Below are 15461 nucleotides of genomic sequence, written 5' to 3'. Positions count from 1 at the left end.
CATTTTTGTTTTTGGTTATTTATTTTGCCTTATATACAAGTCATTACCCTGGAAAGGATGTTCCCTAACATATTTCCCAGGAAAATTCATTTTGGTTTTGTTTTTGTATGTTTTATTGTGAATCCGTTAAAGTGGCGTAATACCTCTTACAACGTTGTTGACAGCAGTGACCTGGGAGTCAGAAATGCTTCCAGAGGTCTTCCACATGCTGTTCCCATGTCATTTGAGCACTGTTCCCATTGATTTGGGCAATTTTTAGGCCCCCTGCAGACCGCCGGGGGTAGCCGCCTGAAAAAAGCTTGAGTTTCCCATAGACTTACATTGGGCTCGTTGCTCGGGTTGAGCACCCGAGCATTCTAATTTGCTCGACCTAAGCATCAAGCACCCGAGCATTTTAGTGCTGCTCATCCATCACTATTTAGGATAGATTGGAGGGGTGCAAGAGTGTTAGTGGGGAGGCCACAAAGCAGGATGTTTCAGTAGTTGAGGCGTGAGACGGTGAGGCCGTGCACTAGTGTTTTTTCAGATTCTTGGTTGAGGAATATGCAAATTCGGGAGATATTTTTAAGCTGAAGTTGGCAGGAAGTGGAAAAGCGTTAGATATGTGGAGAGATTAGAGTCCAGGGTTACCCCAACGCAGCGAGCTTGTGGGATTGGAGAGAGTGGGCAGCAATCGACTTTGATGGATAGGTCAGATGGGGGGTTTTTGTGAGATGGTGGAAAAATGATTAATTCAGTTTTATACATGTTAAGTTTTAGAAATCTAGCAGAGAAGAAGGATGAAATAGTGGACAGACATTGTCAGATTCTGGTTAGTAGGGAGGTGATATCGAGTCCAGGGAAGTAGATCTGTGTGTCTTCAGCATAGAGGTGATACTGAAAGCTGTGAGACTCGATCAGCTGTCCCAAGCAGAAGTTGTAGATGGAGAAGAGCAGGGGTCCTTGAACTGAGCCTTGGGAGACACCGATAGATATGGGGCGAGATGAGGAGGTGGTGTGTGAGTGGGAGATGCTGAATGTCTAGTCTGATAGGTATGAGGAGATCCAAGATAGGGCCAGGTCTGTGATGATGAGAGATGAGAGAATCTGTAGTAAGAGGGAATGGTCTACTATGTCGAAGGCAGATGACAGGTCCAGGAGGAGGAGGACAGAGTAGTGTTGCTTGGATTTTGCAGTTAGTAGGTCAGTGGTGACTTTAGTCAAGGCAGATTCAGTGTAATGGTGCGGTCTGAAGCCAGATTGTAAGCAGTCAAGCAGAGAGCAGGAGGAGAGGTGGGAGGACAGTTCAAAATGGATGTGTTGTTCCAGTAGTTTGGAGGCGTGATATGAGGTGATAGCTAGACAGAGAGGATGGGTCAAGGAAGGGATTTTTGAAGATGGGTGTGATAGAGGCATGATTGACTCATGAGGGGAAGACAGTCTGGTTTGTGTATTCACATAGACTACAACTTACCACTTTCCTGGGTGGGGGGGGGGCAGATTAAGGGAGGATTCAGGAGCTCAGCAAGGTACGTGGCTCCAGCATCTTCAACATTTGAAGTAATCTGGGGAGCAGGGATAGCTAGGGCGCCCCTAGCGCTAGGGACAGGGAAGGAGCCCCTGGTCCACGGGATATCCGAGTCGTGACACTTGGGTTGTCTGATGAATTTGAAGTTACATTTTTTATATTCCCATTTGGACTACTTTCCTGAAAACTTTGGTGCTGTTAGCAAAGAGCAAGGAGAAAGATTTCATCAGGATTAGTGATGAGCGAGTACTAAAATACTCGGGTACTCGTTGCTCGAGTTGAGCAAATTGGAATGCAGTGGAGGTCTGCAGAGGGCCTAAAAATTGCCCAAATCGATGGAAACAGTGCTCAAATGACATAGGAACAGCATAGGGAAGACTTCCAGGTCACTGCTGTCAACAATGTTGTCAGAGTATTACACCACTTTTATGGACTCACAAAAAAACATATAAAAACAAAATAAAAATGGATTTTCCTGGGAAAAATGTTAAAGAACATCCTTTCCAGGGTAATGACTTGCATATAAGGCAATAAATAAACAAAAACAAAAATGCTCCTCCACACCTTGGGCTATGTTCACACGTAGCATTTTTGATGCCTTTTTGCACTTTTGCATTGCTTTCAACTGTGAAAAATACATTTCCCAGTAAATGTCATTTTAACATTTTACTACCTTATCTTCCCATGTGGTGTGCAAGGCATGTTCAGACACATCCATACAGTGCTGAAAATACATGGGAACAGCATGGGAAAGACCCCTGGAAGCATCTCTGACTCCCAGGTCACTGCCTAAAACTGTGGTCATGAGACGTGATCCTATATTACTACGGTAATAATACAGGCATTTTTGGCAATGTGACAGATATTAAACTCAATTTAAAATGGGCAAGGTTTGTGGCAAGGAACGGGGAAATGGATGTTTTGGTGATGGTGGTAGTGCATGCAGGGGCCGAGGCCGTGGGAAAGATGAAACTGTGCCTGCTGAGGGAGCACAGCAAACACCCGTATCATGTCGAACTACCTTCCTGTCCCAATATGTAGTGGGCCGCGGAACACCACTATTGAAGCCAGAGCAGTGTGAAAAGGTTGTTGGTTAGATAGCAGATAATGCTTCCAGTCAGTTTGCCACCACCACCACCCGGTCTTCCACATGGTCCAGTCTCAGTAGCCGTGAGTCTGGACCACATTATTATTATTACTTTATCGCCATTTATTCCATTGCGCTTTACATGTGAAAAAGGGGTATACAGCGCAAAAACAATTACAATAATCATGAACAAAAATGTGACGGTGACTGGTACAGGAGAGGACCCAGCCCGCGAGGGCTCACAGTCTAGAAGGGATGGGTGAGGATACAGTAGGTGAGGATAGAGCTGGTCATGCAGCGGTATGGTGGAGCGAGGGTTACTGCAGGTTGTACGCTTGTCGGAAGAGGTGGGTTTTCAGGTGCCTTTTCAAGGTTTCAACAGTAGGTGAGAGTCAGAAATGTTGGGGTAGAGAGTTCCAGACAAGGGGGGGTGCACGTGAGAAATATTGTATGCAATTGTGGGAAGAGGAGATAAGAGGGGAGTAGAGAAGGAGATCTTGTGAGGATCAGAGGTTGCGTGCAGGTAAGTACCGGGAGACTATGTCACAGATGTATAGAGGAGGCAGGTTGTGAATGGCTTTGCATGCCAAGGTTAGAGTTTTGAACTGAAGTCTCTGGGCAATGGGGAGCCAGTGAAGGCATTGATAGAGAGGAGAGGCCAGGGAATAATGAGGGGACAGGTGGATTAGTCTGGCAACAGAGTTTAGGATAGATTGGAGAAATGCGAGAGTGTTAGAAGGGAGGCCACAGAGCAGGAGGTTGCAGTCATCGAGACGGGAGATGATGAGTGCATGTGACTCGCCCCCTGGGCCGTGGGGTACCCGGAACCGGGCCTTCTGGTGTACGGTGCTGATGGGGGTAGTAGTGGCAACCCCATCCCGTGGCTTAGGGTGGTCAGACCAAATTGTGGCAGTCTATTTATCAGTGTTTTGAATGTCCGACTACGCCACCCGTGGATTGCGGTCAGGGATGACCGCCGCTGCAAGGCAGACCACTGAGGCTGGTGTTGGTGTGCAGCACAGGGATAGGATAACTCCCCACGGGAAGAGTGTAACCTCAGGGTAATGTAGGTGGATGCTGGGGGTGATGCTGCAGGCGCAGCATAAATCACACAGAGTCCAATGGTGCAGTTCAGGCCTTTTACTCACAGTTGATATCCAAGTCACTTCTGTCAGCAATGACTGCCCAAGCCGTGCTGCGTCCACCAGGTGAGGGGCTCGGTCAACCCCCAGGCAATCCAGGAGTGTGGCACAGGACCCCCTTCTATCCTTTCTCTGGCCTCTCGTGCCCCGCCAGTGACCACGCTTCTGTCTGGCTGCCTCGGGCCTTCTCTGGTAAAACTTGGCGCCAGTTTCCCTGACCCTATGTGGTGCCTTCCTAGCGGGTGTAGCAAGGGGTTGCACCAATAAATGATCACGACCTCCAGTTTTTGGCTGAGGGATGATTTACCTCCACCAACTTGGGAATCCGGTACCGTTCTGCGGCCTGACCCTTCACCCGATATAATGCGGGCTTGCAACGGTTGCTGTCCGTTCTGCTCTCTTAGAGTCCCTTCTGCCTTCTTGTTTCTGGAGCCTTTCTACTCCTCTGTCTCTCCTCTTTCCTTCCTTCTCCTTCACCTCTTCTCCTCTCTGGCCCCGGCCTTCTCTCCAGTCCTGCCTCGTGGAGCTGAGCTCAGGCTGAGCCAGAGCTCCCTGCCAGCTCTCTCCGGCTGAACTCCCTCTCTCTCTGAACACTGACTAAAGATGGCTCCCACCTTTTATCTGCTTCTGTGTGTCTGAGCTCAGGTGACCTGCACCCTATGCTCCAGAAACCATCCCCTACTACTCCTACATTACTGGGTTCTCTCCCCCCTCCCCACTCCAGCCAGGGACATGGTCAGTTGTGCCTGCAATTATATGGGAGCACCGTCGAGCTGTCCCCCGGAAATGGGGTGAGTGTGTGTATGCAGCTAACTGAGCCCTGGTCCATCCTTACCTGAGAGTGGAATATCACTCCTCCGGTTGAGGTGCCATACCCCTGTAGCAACTGAACCCTCGGGGCGCAACACATGCACTAGTGTTTTTGTAGATTCGTGGTGGAGGAATGTGCGGATCTGGGAGATTTTTTTTACTTGGAGTCTGCATCTTCCTCACCCTGGTCCTCCTTCCTCCCATCATTCCGAGTGCCCTGAGACAACTGATCCCACACTCGGACACTCTGAAGAGCTGTTTTGCTCATCTTTCCATTTAAAGATTCTGGCCTCTCACTCGGTCCACTCAGAAGTGGAAAGAGCTTAGATATGTGGTTTGAAGGAGAGATTAGTGTCCAGGGTTACCCCAAGAGCTGTTCACTTTTCCATTGATAGATTCGGGCCTCTAGCTCGGACAGCTTCAAGCAGGGCAACAGAAGATCGCATGTAACGATTTGAGCAGCCAAGGTCACCCAAACGTGACAGTGGGAAAGTGCAATTACTGTCACAAACGGTAGATGATGATGAGACACAATGGACAGAAAGTCAGGAGGAGGACCAGGGTGCGGAAGTGGAAGAAGAAGCGGTGGACGATGAAGTCACTGACCCAATCTGGTAATGGGACATGCAGAGCGAGGACAGAAGCACACAGGGGGAGGGAGGCATAGCACACAACAGGCAGGAACAAGCAGTGTGGTGGCCACAGATACAAGGCGGGCAACTGCTCCCCGATACAAAAACATGACAAAAGTTGCCAGTAAAACTAATAGGTCTTCCTGAGTCTCATTCTTTTTTAAAGACTGTTTAGATAACCCCAAAAGGGCCATTTGCAACATCTGCCAGGCCAGCATCAGCAAGAGCATTAAAACTATAAGCCTGACCACCACCGGCATGCTCAGTCACATGACAGCAAAGAACCCGACTAGCTGGGCCGAATGCCAAGGTTCAGAAACAGTGTCTGCTGGTGACACCACTGCTTCTTCCACTGTTGTGCGTGCACGCCAATCCCCTGTCCATGGCGCATGCGAAGATGACTCCTGCCCTGCACCTGTCGTTGCAGCCTTGCAACCATCACGTCCACGTCCTTGTCCCTTCGCAGCGTTCAGTTGTCCCTACACCAGTCCTTGGAATGCAAGCACAAGTATGCAGCCAGCCAGCCACCCACCCACAGGCCGCAATACTAAACTGACAAATTTCTGGACTGCTTGCACTTAAAATGTTGCCTTTTAGGTTCGTGGAGGCGGAAGCTTTCCACAAACTCATGGCGGCAGCCGGGTCTCGATTCTTGGTCCCCAGCCGCTACTATTTCTCCCGGTATCGTCCCCGCCTTCCACAATCACGGGTCCCAGAACATTACCCGCGCCCTCCCCAGCGCACTTAGTGGGAAGGACAGCCTAACCACAAACACGTGGTCAATAGTGATGGGCGAGCAGAAAAATGCTTGGGTGCTCGATGCTCGGGTCGAGCACATTGGAATACTCGGGTGCTCGACCCGAGCAACGAGCCCAATGTAAGTCTATGGGAAACTCAAGCATTTTTCAGACGGCTCCCCCCGGCGGTCTGCAGAGGGCCTAAAAATTGCCCAAATCGATGGGAACAGTGCTCAAATGACATGGGAACAGCATGGGGAAGACCCCTGGAAGCATTTCTGACTCCCAAGTCACATCTGTCAACAACGTTGTCAGGGGTATTACGCCATTTTTACGGACTCACAATAAAACATACAAAAACGAAACCAAAATGGATTTTCCTGGGAAATATGTTAGGGAACATCCTTTCCAGGGTAATAACTTGTATATAAGGCAAAACAAATAACCAAAAACAAAAATGCTCCTCCACACCTTGGGCTATGTTTTGATGCTTTTTTGCACTTTTGCATTGCTTTCAATCGTGACAAATGCATTCACCAGGAAATGTCATTTTAACATTTTACAACCTTATCTGGCCATGTGGTGTGTGAGATATCATCAGACACATCGTGTTTCATTTATGAAGGAGAGACTCTGAAAGTCACAAAGCCTATTTTTATAGGGCCATCAGGCGGCCTTTACTATTCTTAAAGGGCCAGCAGTTGGCCCTCACTATTCTTAGAGATCTATCAGCCAGCTATGTTTTATTGTTCCCACTAAAGAGTGGGTCTCCTATACTGTTATTGCATATGCAGTGAGTGGCAGGGCTGCCCAAAATTTGGACGCACCCCAATACCACTTTGAAAATTTGGATGCAACCCAATACCCCTTTGAAGAGACTTAGAGGAGGGCCTCCTGAAAACAATGTTCCCATTATTAGGAAGTAGGTCTCCCATTGTGTTTGCCTATGCAGTGAATGCAAGGGTTGCCAAAAATTTGGAGGCACTCCAATGCCCCTTGGAAGAGACATGGAGGAGGGCCTCATAAAAAAATGTTCCCATTAGAAAGGAGCGGGTCTCCTATACTTGTAATTCCCATGCACTAAGTGACAAACATTTACCCCTGGGGGGTATACATGAACATAGTGTATAAAAATTTTTTGTTACGGGCATCATAAACACCCTTTAAAAAAATGATGTGGGTGTTGCATCACGGACCACGTTCACCCTGGTGATATGGTGGTGGAGGATGAGGATGAGGAGAAGGAGGAGGACAAGAGCAAATAGACAAAATCAGGAAGCATATACCCATGCGTGGGTGTGAAGAGGTGCATGGGAATACACCTCCCAAAAAAAGACACTGGATTTGATTTGAGTTTATGTTACGCTGCTATAATTCGGTGGTGTTGAGAAGTCTGGCCCAATCCAGCCCTTGTTCATTTTTATAAGAGTCAGCCTGTCAGCATTTTTAGTTGACAGGCTGACGTGCTTATCAGTTATAATTCCACCAGAGGCACTAAAAACCTGCTCTGATAAAACACTGGCGGCAGGGCAGGCCAGGACCTCCAAGGTGTAGAGCGCCAGTTCATTCCACATATCGAGCTTGGATACCCAATAATTATAAGTCACAGAGGAATCACGGAGGACGTTGGTACGATCGGCAAGGTACTCCCTCAGCATCTTCCCAAACTTTGCACTCCTTGTGAGAGTACCCCACGCTTCAGGGCTTGTGCGATGGGAGGGGCTGAGAAAATTCTCCAACTTTGACAGTGTTCACCTGCCTCTGCTGGATTGAAGTTGTGTCTCTCTCGCCTGTACTTCTTGGTTGTCCAACAAACTGTGACCTCGGCTGCCAGCATTTTCAGATGGGAATTTTTTTAATAGTTCCGCAACAAAGGCCTTCTGGTACTACCCCATTTTTGTAGACCTGTCCGCCTCGGGAATAAGAGATAGAAAGTTCTCTTTGTAGCGTGGGTCTAGAAGTGTCACCAACCACTAATGACCGTCACCCAAAATTTTGAGAACGCGAGGGTCATGGGAAAGGCAGCGTAACATAAACTCAGCCATGCGTGCCAGACTGCTAACAGGCAAGACTTCCGTGTCCTCACCAAGAGGATGACTGACCATGCTCTCCTCCTCCTCTCTGTCTTCTGGCCATCCACGCTGAACAGACGGTATGCCACTTGTGCAGGTAGTACCATCTATAGCACATGAAACTAGCTCCTGTTTTTCCTCCTCTTCCTCCACTTCCTCATTGTCACCCAATCCACGTTGGGATGAGATGAGGCTGGGCTGTGTGTAATCACCCTGTATGGTTCCTTGCTCCATCTCATAGTGCTCCACCTACAATGCATCCTCTTTGATTGTGAGCAGAGAGCGTTTCAGAAGACAGAGAAGCGGGATGGTGACACTAATTATGGCGTCATCGCCGCACACCATCTTGGTGGAGTCCTCAAAGTTTTGGAGTATGGTACATATGTCTGACATCCATGTCCACTCCTGAGGTCTTATGTGTGGAGTCTGAACTGAATACCGACGGCCTTGTTGATGCTGGTACCCAACAACTGTCCTTTTCTGCTCACAAATCCTTCCCAACATCTGCAGTGTAGAGTTTCAACACGTGGAGACATCACACACCAGTCTGTGAGCCGGAAGCTGCAAACCTTGCTGTAACACGGCAAGGGCGGCGGAAACTGTAGCTGACTTTCTAAAATAGGCACACAGGCAGTGTATTTTAACAAGCAGATCTGGCAGCTCTGGGTAGGATTTGAGAAACCATTGAACCACGAGGTTAAGCACATGGGCCAGGCATGGTACGTGTGTGAGCTCGTCTCAGAGCCGCCACCAGGTTCCGGCCATTGTGGCTGTCAGTTCAGTGGTGTGAGCCACAGATCTGCCTGCTCTTTCAGAGCTGTCCACAACTCTTCAGCATTGTGCGGTTTGTCACCTAAGCATATTAGCTTCGGCACAGCCTGTTGCCGCTGGGTGAAGGCAGTGCTACAGTGCTTCCAGCTAGGGACTGATGTGGTCATTTCGGAGATGGATGCTGAAGAGGAGGAGGAGGCTGAGGTGCAGGAGCTGTAGACTTTGGGGGCAACCCTGATTGACCTAGGGCCTGCAATCCTTGGCGTCGGGAGGACGTGTTCCGTCCAAGGTCCGATTGGGTCCCGGCTTCCACTATGTTAACCCAGTGTGCCGTCAACGAGATATACCGTCCCTGCCTACAAGCACTTGTCCACGTGTCCGTGGTTAGGTGGACTTTCCCAAAAACTGCGTTGTTGAGAGCACGGCAAATGTTTTGGGACACATGCTTGTGTAATGCGGGGGCGGCACACCGGGAGAAATAGTGGCGGCTGGGGACCGAGTACCGAGGGACGGCCACCACCATCAGGTTGCAGAAAACTTCCGTCTCCACGCGACAAAAAGGCAACATTTCAAGCGCAAGCAGTCGCGAAATGTTTGATTTTAATAGTGTGGCCTGTGGGGCGTTGGCTGCGTATTCGCACTTGCGTTCCAAGGACTGGGGTAGGGACAACTGAACGCTGCGCTGGGACGTGGACGTGCTTCCTGATGCTGCTACTTGAGAGTGTGCAACGACAGGTGCAGGGCAGTAGGCATCTTCGCATGCACCATGGACAGGGGATTGGCTTGCATGCACAACAGTGGAAGAAGCAATGGTGCCACCCGCAGACACTGTTCCTGGACCCTGCGGTTTGGCCCACAAAGTAGAGTGCTTTGCTGCCATGTGCCTGATCATGATAGTGGTGGTCAGGCTGCTAGTTTTACCACCCCTGCTGATGCTGGCCTGGCAGGTGGTGCAAATGACCTTTTTGGGGTTATCGGCAGAGTCTTTAAAAAACAGCCAGACTCGGGAAGACCTAACAGTTGTACTGGCAACTTCCTTTGTGTTGGTGTTATGTGGAATAGTTGCCTGCCTTCTGTCTGTGGCTACCACACTGCTTCTTCCTGCCTGCTGGGGTGCTCTGCTCCCCCCCCCCAGTGTACTGCTGTCCTCGCTCTGCATGTCCTCTTGCCTGCCAGTTTGTGTCAGTTACTATATCATCCACCACCTCGTCTTCCACTTCCGCACCCTGGTCCTCCTCCTGACTTTCTGGCAATTGTGTCTCATCATTGTCCACCTCTTGTGACACTTTCCCACCGTCGCCTTCGTGTGACCGTGGCTGCTCAAATATTTGGGCATCTCTACATGCGATCTCCTCTTGCCCCGCTTCAAGTGGACCGGGCGAGAGGCCCGAATCTATAAATGGAAAAGTTAACAGCTCTTCAGAGTGTCCAAGTGTGGGATCAGTTGTCTCCGGGCACTCGGCATGGTGGGAGGATGGAGGATCAGGGTGAGGAATATGCAGTCCAGACTCACGGCTACTGAGACTTGACTGTGTGGAAGACAATGTGGTGGTGGCTAAGTGACTAGAAGCATTATCTGCTATCCAACCAACAACCTTTTGACACTGCTCTGGGTTCAATAGTGGTGTGCTGCGGTCCCTTAGGAATTGGGACAGGAAGGTCGGGCGAGAAGATGTGGGTGTTTGTTGTGGCACAATTTCACCTTGCCCGCGGCCTCGGCTTCTGCATGCACCATCAGCATCACCATCGCGTCCAGTTCCCCGTCCCTTGCCCGTCCCTTGCTACGCGCCTTGCCAATTTTAAATGGAGGATAATATCTTCCTCGCTCACTACAAATGGCTGAATTTGGAGCGAAGTTATATGTAATCCGTGTGATGAAGAAACCACAGTTTTAAATACCTGGCCTGTAGGTAACTATTTTGAACAGCAAACCAGTGTCAAAAACTTTGCTGACACACTGAAAAAAAATTAGAATGGAGGCCAGAAATGGCAGAATTTTCAGAAAAAGTATATGTGATCCGTGTGACGGACAAACCACAGTTTTAAATACCTGGACTGTAGGTAACTATTTTGAACAGCAAACCGGTGCCAAAAACTTTGCTGATACACTGAAAAAAATTTGAATGGAGGACAAAAATGGCAGTATTTTCAGCACAATTATATGTGATCCGTTGTTATGCACACGCCCGGACTGACTGGCATGAGCGTGGTTAGTGATCCCACTGGACCATGAACCGAGAAGTGCCTGGTGGGACGTGACTAAGTATCAACTCGGTCCGACCAAGGTCGCACGGCGGCTCAGTCGACTCCGTGAACCAGGGAGGAACCGAGCAGAGGGACCAGGTGCTACTCCAGGTCCCGCCCCGGTCACAGCTGTTGACCCACACCGGGGAATGCAGGAACAGGCAGGTTAGGCTGGCATACAGACAGGTGGGTACTGGCAGGCACGGCTGGTATGCAGACAGGTGGGTACTGGCAGGCACGGCTGGTATGCAGACAGGTGGGTACTGGCAGGTAGGAACGCAGGCAGGATAGGGACCAGTACAGACTGGGATACAGGAACAGAGCCACAGGTGCAGTAGAGAAGCAGAGCAGAGCAAAACCCACAGGTGTGGTAGACAAGCAGAGCAGAGCAAAGCCCACAGGTGCGGTAGACAAGCAGAGCAGAGCAAAACCCACAGGTGCGGTAAACAAGCAGAGCAGAGCAAAACCCGCAGGTGCGGTAGACAAGCAGAGCAGAGCAAAACCCGCAAGTGCGGTAAACAAGCATAGCAAAACCCGCAGGTGTGGTAAACAAGCAGAGCAGAGAAAAACCCACAGGTGCGGTAGACAAGCAGAGCAGAGCAAAACCCGCAGGTGCGGTAAACAAGCAGAGCAGAGCAAAACCCACAGGTGCGGTAGACAAGCAGAGCAGAGCTAAACCCGCAGGTGCGGTAGACAAGCAGAGCAAAACCCGCAGGTGCAGTAGAAAAGCAGAGCAGAGCAAAACCTGCAGGTGCGGTAGACAAGCAGAGCAGAGCAAAACCCGCAGGTGCGGTAGACAAGCAGAGCAGAGCAAAACCCGCAGGTGCGGTAGACAAGCAGAGCAGAGCAAAACTCGCAAGTGCGATAGACAAGCAGAGCAGAGCAAACCCCGCAGGTGCCGTAGACAAGCAGAGCAGAGCAAAACCCGCAGGTGCGGTAAACAAGCAGAGCAGAGCAAAGCCCGCAGGTGCAGTAAACAAGCAGAGCAGAGCAAAATCCACAGGTGCGGTAGGCAAGCAGAGCAGAGCAAATACACACAAGGTACTTACAATGAAGTAGCGAGTGGACACTAAACTCAGAAACAGAAGTACAGAGACAACGAGTTGGAGTTAGTTGCAGGTTCAGACACTGCAGGAAAAGGGAAGATACGGACATAGAGACAAACAAGTAGCGGGCAAGGACACTGTTCAGACAGGAACTGAACCAGGAACAAGATACAGTAACGAGCCTGGGAACTCAGCCCCCAGGGTGGCAGAAACAGACTAGAAGTCACAGATACAGGTAACGAGCCTGGGTATACAGCCCCCAGGGTGGCGGAACAGACTAGAAGTCACAGATACAGGTAACAGGCCTGGGTATACAGCCCCCAGGGTGGCGGAAACAGACAAGATACAGGACAGGACCTGGCAACTCAGTTGCACAGAACACACTGAAAGAAAGTGTTGCTCAGGCACCTCCTACTGGGTGGAGGGGGTTTAAGTATCCAGTGACTCACAGCAATAGACTGGGGACGCATTAGGACTGTGCACACAGTAACTATAAGAAACAGGCAGTAACCGCGCCACCGCCCTAAGCAATCATACAAGAGACATGCACACAGCAGGTACTGGAGCAAAGTGTGCAGCCTGGACTGATAGGTAAGCTGGCGGTCTTGCATGGTGGGTGGTGGTAAGCCATGCCAGCATGCCACCAGGGATGTTACATCCGTGTGACGGAGAAACCACAGTTTTAAACACCTCGCCTGTAGGTAACTATTTTGAACAGCAAACCAGTGTCAAAAACTTTGCTGACACACTGAAAAAAAATTAGAATGGAGGCCAGAAATGGCAGAATTTTCAGAAAACGTATATGTGATCTGTGTGACGGACAAACCACAGTTTTAAATACCTGGCCTGTAGGTAACTATTTTGAACAGCAAACCGGTGCCAAAAACTTTGCTGACACACTGAAAAACAATTTGGATGGAGGCCAAAAATGGCACTATTTTCGACGCAATTATATGTGATCCGTGGGACGGAGAAACCACAGTTTTAAATAGCTGGATTTTTAGCTCTGTAATATGGAAAGGACCTGGCTGTATTCTGCAGTGACAACAAGCAAATGGCGCAAAAAACGGTGTTCTCTGGATTGCATTTTAAGCAAATAATTAAGATCCAAAAAAAATTATTCCTGGCCCCTGAGACCTGGGCCTTTGTCTAGAAATATCTAACAGCAGCAGAAGGCAGAACTGGAATGGAGCCTCTTGTGCTATATGCACTGCAGTCTGCTATGTACACTGCCTGCCTGCCTGCCTATATACACTGCCTGCCTGATATCTCTGCAGATGGATTAGTCCTCAGAAGGACTGTTTGTTGAGATGGATATGTGTAGTGTACTTGTTTTCTCCCTACACTACCTAATACGCAAACAAATCTCTCCCTAGCGCAAAAGCACCTCTCCCTACACTACCTGATTGTGGAGTAGACTGACGAGCACAGGGGCGCCAGGTCTGAAATAGACCTGATGACGCTGTGCGGCCAGCCAATCACTGTAATGCCACAACCAACATGGCTGCGGCATTAGAGTGAGTGTCAGGTAATCCCTGCATGTTGATTGGCACTCTAAAAAGCACCAAACATGCAGAGAGGGGACCCGAGCATCCGCCCGAGCATCTCGGAAGTACTCGGTTAGCTCCGAGCATCTCGAATACTGAGATGCTCGGGCGAGTACCGAGTACTTGCGAGTATACTCGCTCATTACTAGTGGTCAAGTGAATGTGGCCAAGGACGGTACATCTCACTGACGCATCACTGGGTAAATATTGTGGAATCCGGGACCCAGTGGGACCCTGGGACAGAATATTCCTTCTCGACGCAGAGGATTGCGGGCCCCGGGTCAATCAAGCTAGAAGACAATAATATTCAGAAGGTAGACAGCAGCAGTGGTCGGTATTCTACTCAACGTGCAAATTATTCATGATGGATCATCAATCTCCTTAGCTTTCTGTTACTTAGAATGCAAGCGCAAGTATGCAGCCAACCACACCACCCACAGGCCGCAATACTAAACTGCCACATTTCTGGACTACTGCTTGCACTTGAAATGTTGCCTTTTAGGTGAAAAAAAGGTCGAATTCTGGAGATTTTTTTAAGGTGCAGGTGACATGAGCGAGTGAGTGATTTTGTGTGTCAAATATGACTTCAAGACAGCAGGCATGCCGATTGGGAGCTAATGTTGGCACCACCTAAAGGAAATTGCAAAGTCAGGTATAGGTAGGTTAGTAAAAGTCAGATATAGGTAGGTTAGTAAAAGTCAGGTATAGGAAGGTTACTTGAGGGAGGAAACCAAAGGAGTTCATTTTTGGAGATTTTAAGTTCAGTCTCTTGTTGAGGAATTCTAACAAAAAAAAAATTCCCATCTGACAATGCTGGCGGCAGATGTCACAGATAGTTAATTGGACAACCAAGGAGTACAAGCGAGGGAGACACAATCCAGATGCGGCAGAGGCAGGGGAACACTGTCAAAGGTCTAGGACAGTTTTCTCAGACCCTTCGAGCCCCCACGCCTTGATACACGGGGCACTGACATGGAGGGAAAAGTTTTGGAAGACGCTGAAGGACTACCGTGGTGACCGTATCAGCGTCATCCATGATTCCTCTCTGTGCCTTACAACTGTTGGGTATCCAAGCTGGACACGTGGCATGAACTGTCTCTCTATGCCTTGGAGGTCCTGGCCGCTAGATTTTTGTCAGAGATTGTTTTTAGTGTCGCCGGGGGCATTATAACTGATATAACTGATAGGCGCATCCGCCTGTCAACTGAAAATGTTGACAGGCCAGATCTTATATAGACCCGATGATGCTATGCGGCCAGCCAATCACTGTAATGCCACAACCAACATGGCTACGGCATTACAGTTCGTGGCAAGCAATCCCTGCATGTTCATTGGCTCTCTAAACAGCGCCAAACATGCAGGGCGGAGACCCGAGCTCCCGCCCAAGCAACCCCGAAATACTGACCGAGTATGTCAAGCACAGTGATGCTCGGGCGAGTACCGAGCAGTGGCGAGCAGGCTCGCTCATCACTAATCAGGATATCAAGGAGAAGGAATGATGATACCAAGGTAGATGGAATGTGAACAAGATGGGGGACTACGGCTGGGTGCCTCACAGAGAAGATCCGCAGTCCTTCTATAAGAGAAAAGGTATCAAGAGAAGCTTTGAAGAGAAAAGAAAAAGACGAAGAATTAATTTCCACTAAAGTTGCAGAATAAACAATACATTTTTATATACAATATTATGTACATTTTTGACTACAATAAAGATTTTTCTTGATCATCACGATTGCACATTATTTCACGCGCGTTATTATTATTATTAAATATTTATATAGCGCCATTAGGTTCCATGGCGCTTTACAAGTGTAGGGGCAGACAGGGACACGAACATGAAACATCAAACGAGGCGCACTGGTACAGTAG

The sequence above is a fragment of the Phyllobates terribilis genome, unplaced genomic scaffold, assembly GCF_046119375.1.
Source record: "Phyllobates terribilis strain yellow unplaced genomic scaffold, ASM4611937v1 Scaffold_1__5_contigs__length_1240528914, whole genome shotgun sequence".
In the NCBI taxonomy this organism is placed as follows: Eukaryota; Metazoa; Chordata; class Amphibia; order Anura; family Dendrobatidae; genus Phyllobates; species Phyllobates terribilis.
The sequence above is the reverse complement of the archived record's forward strand: the minus strand, read 5'-3'. Positions refer to the sequence as shown.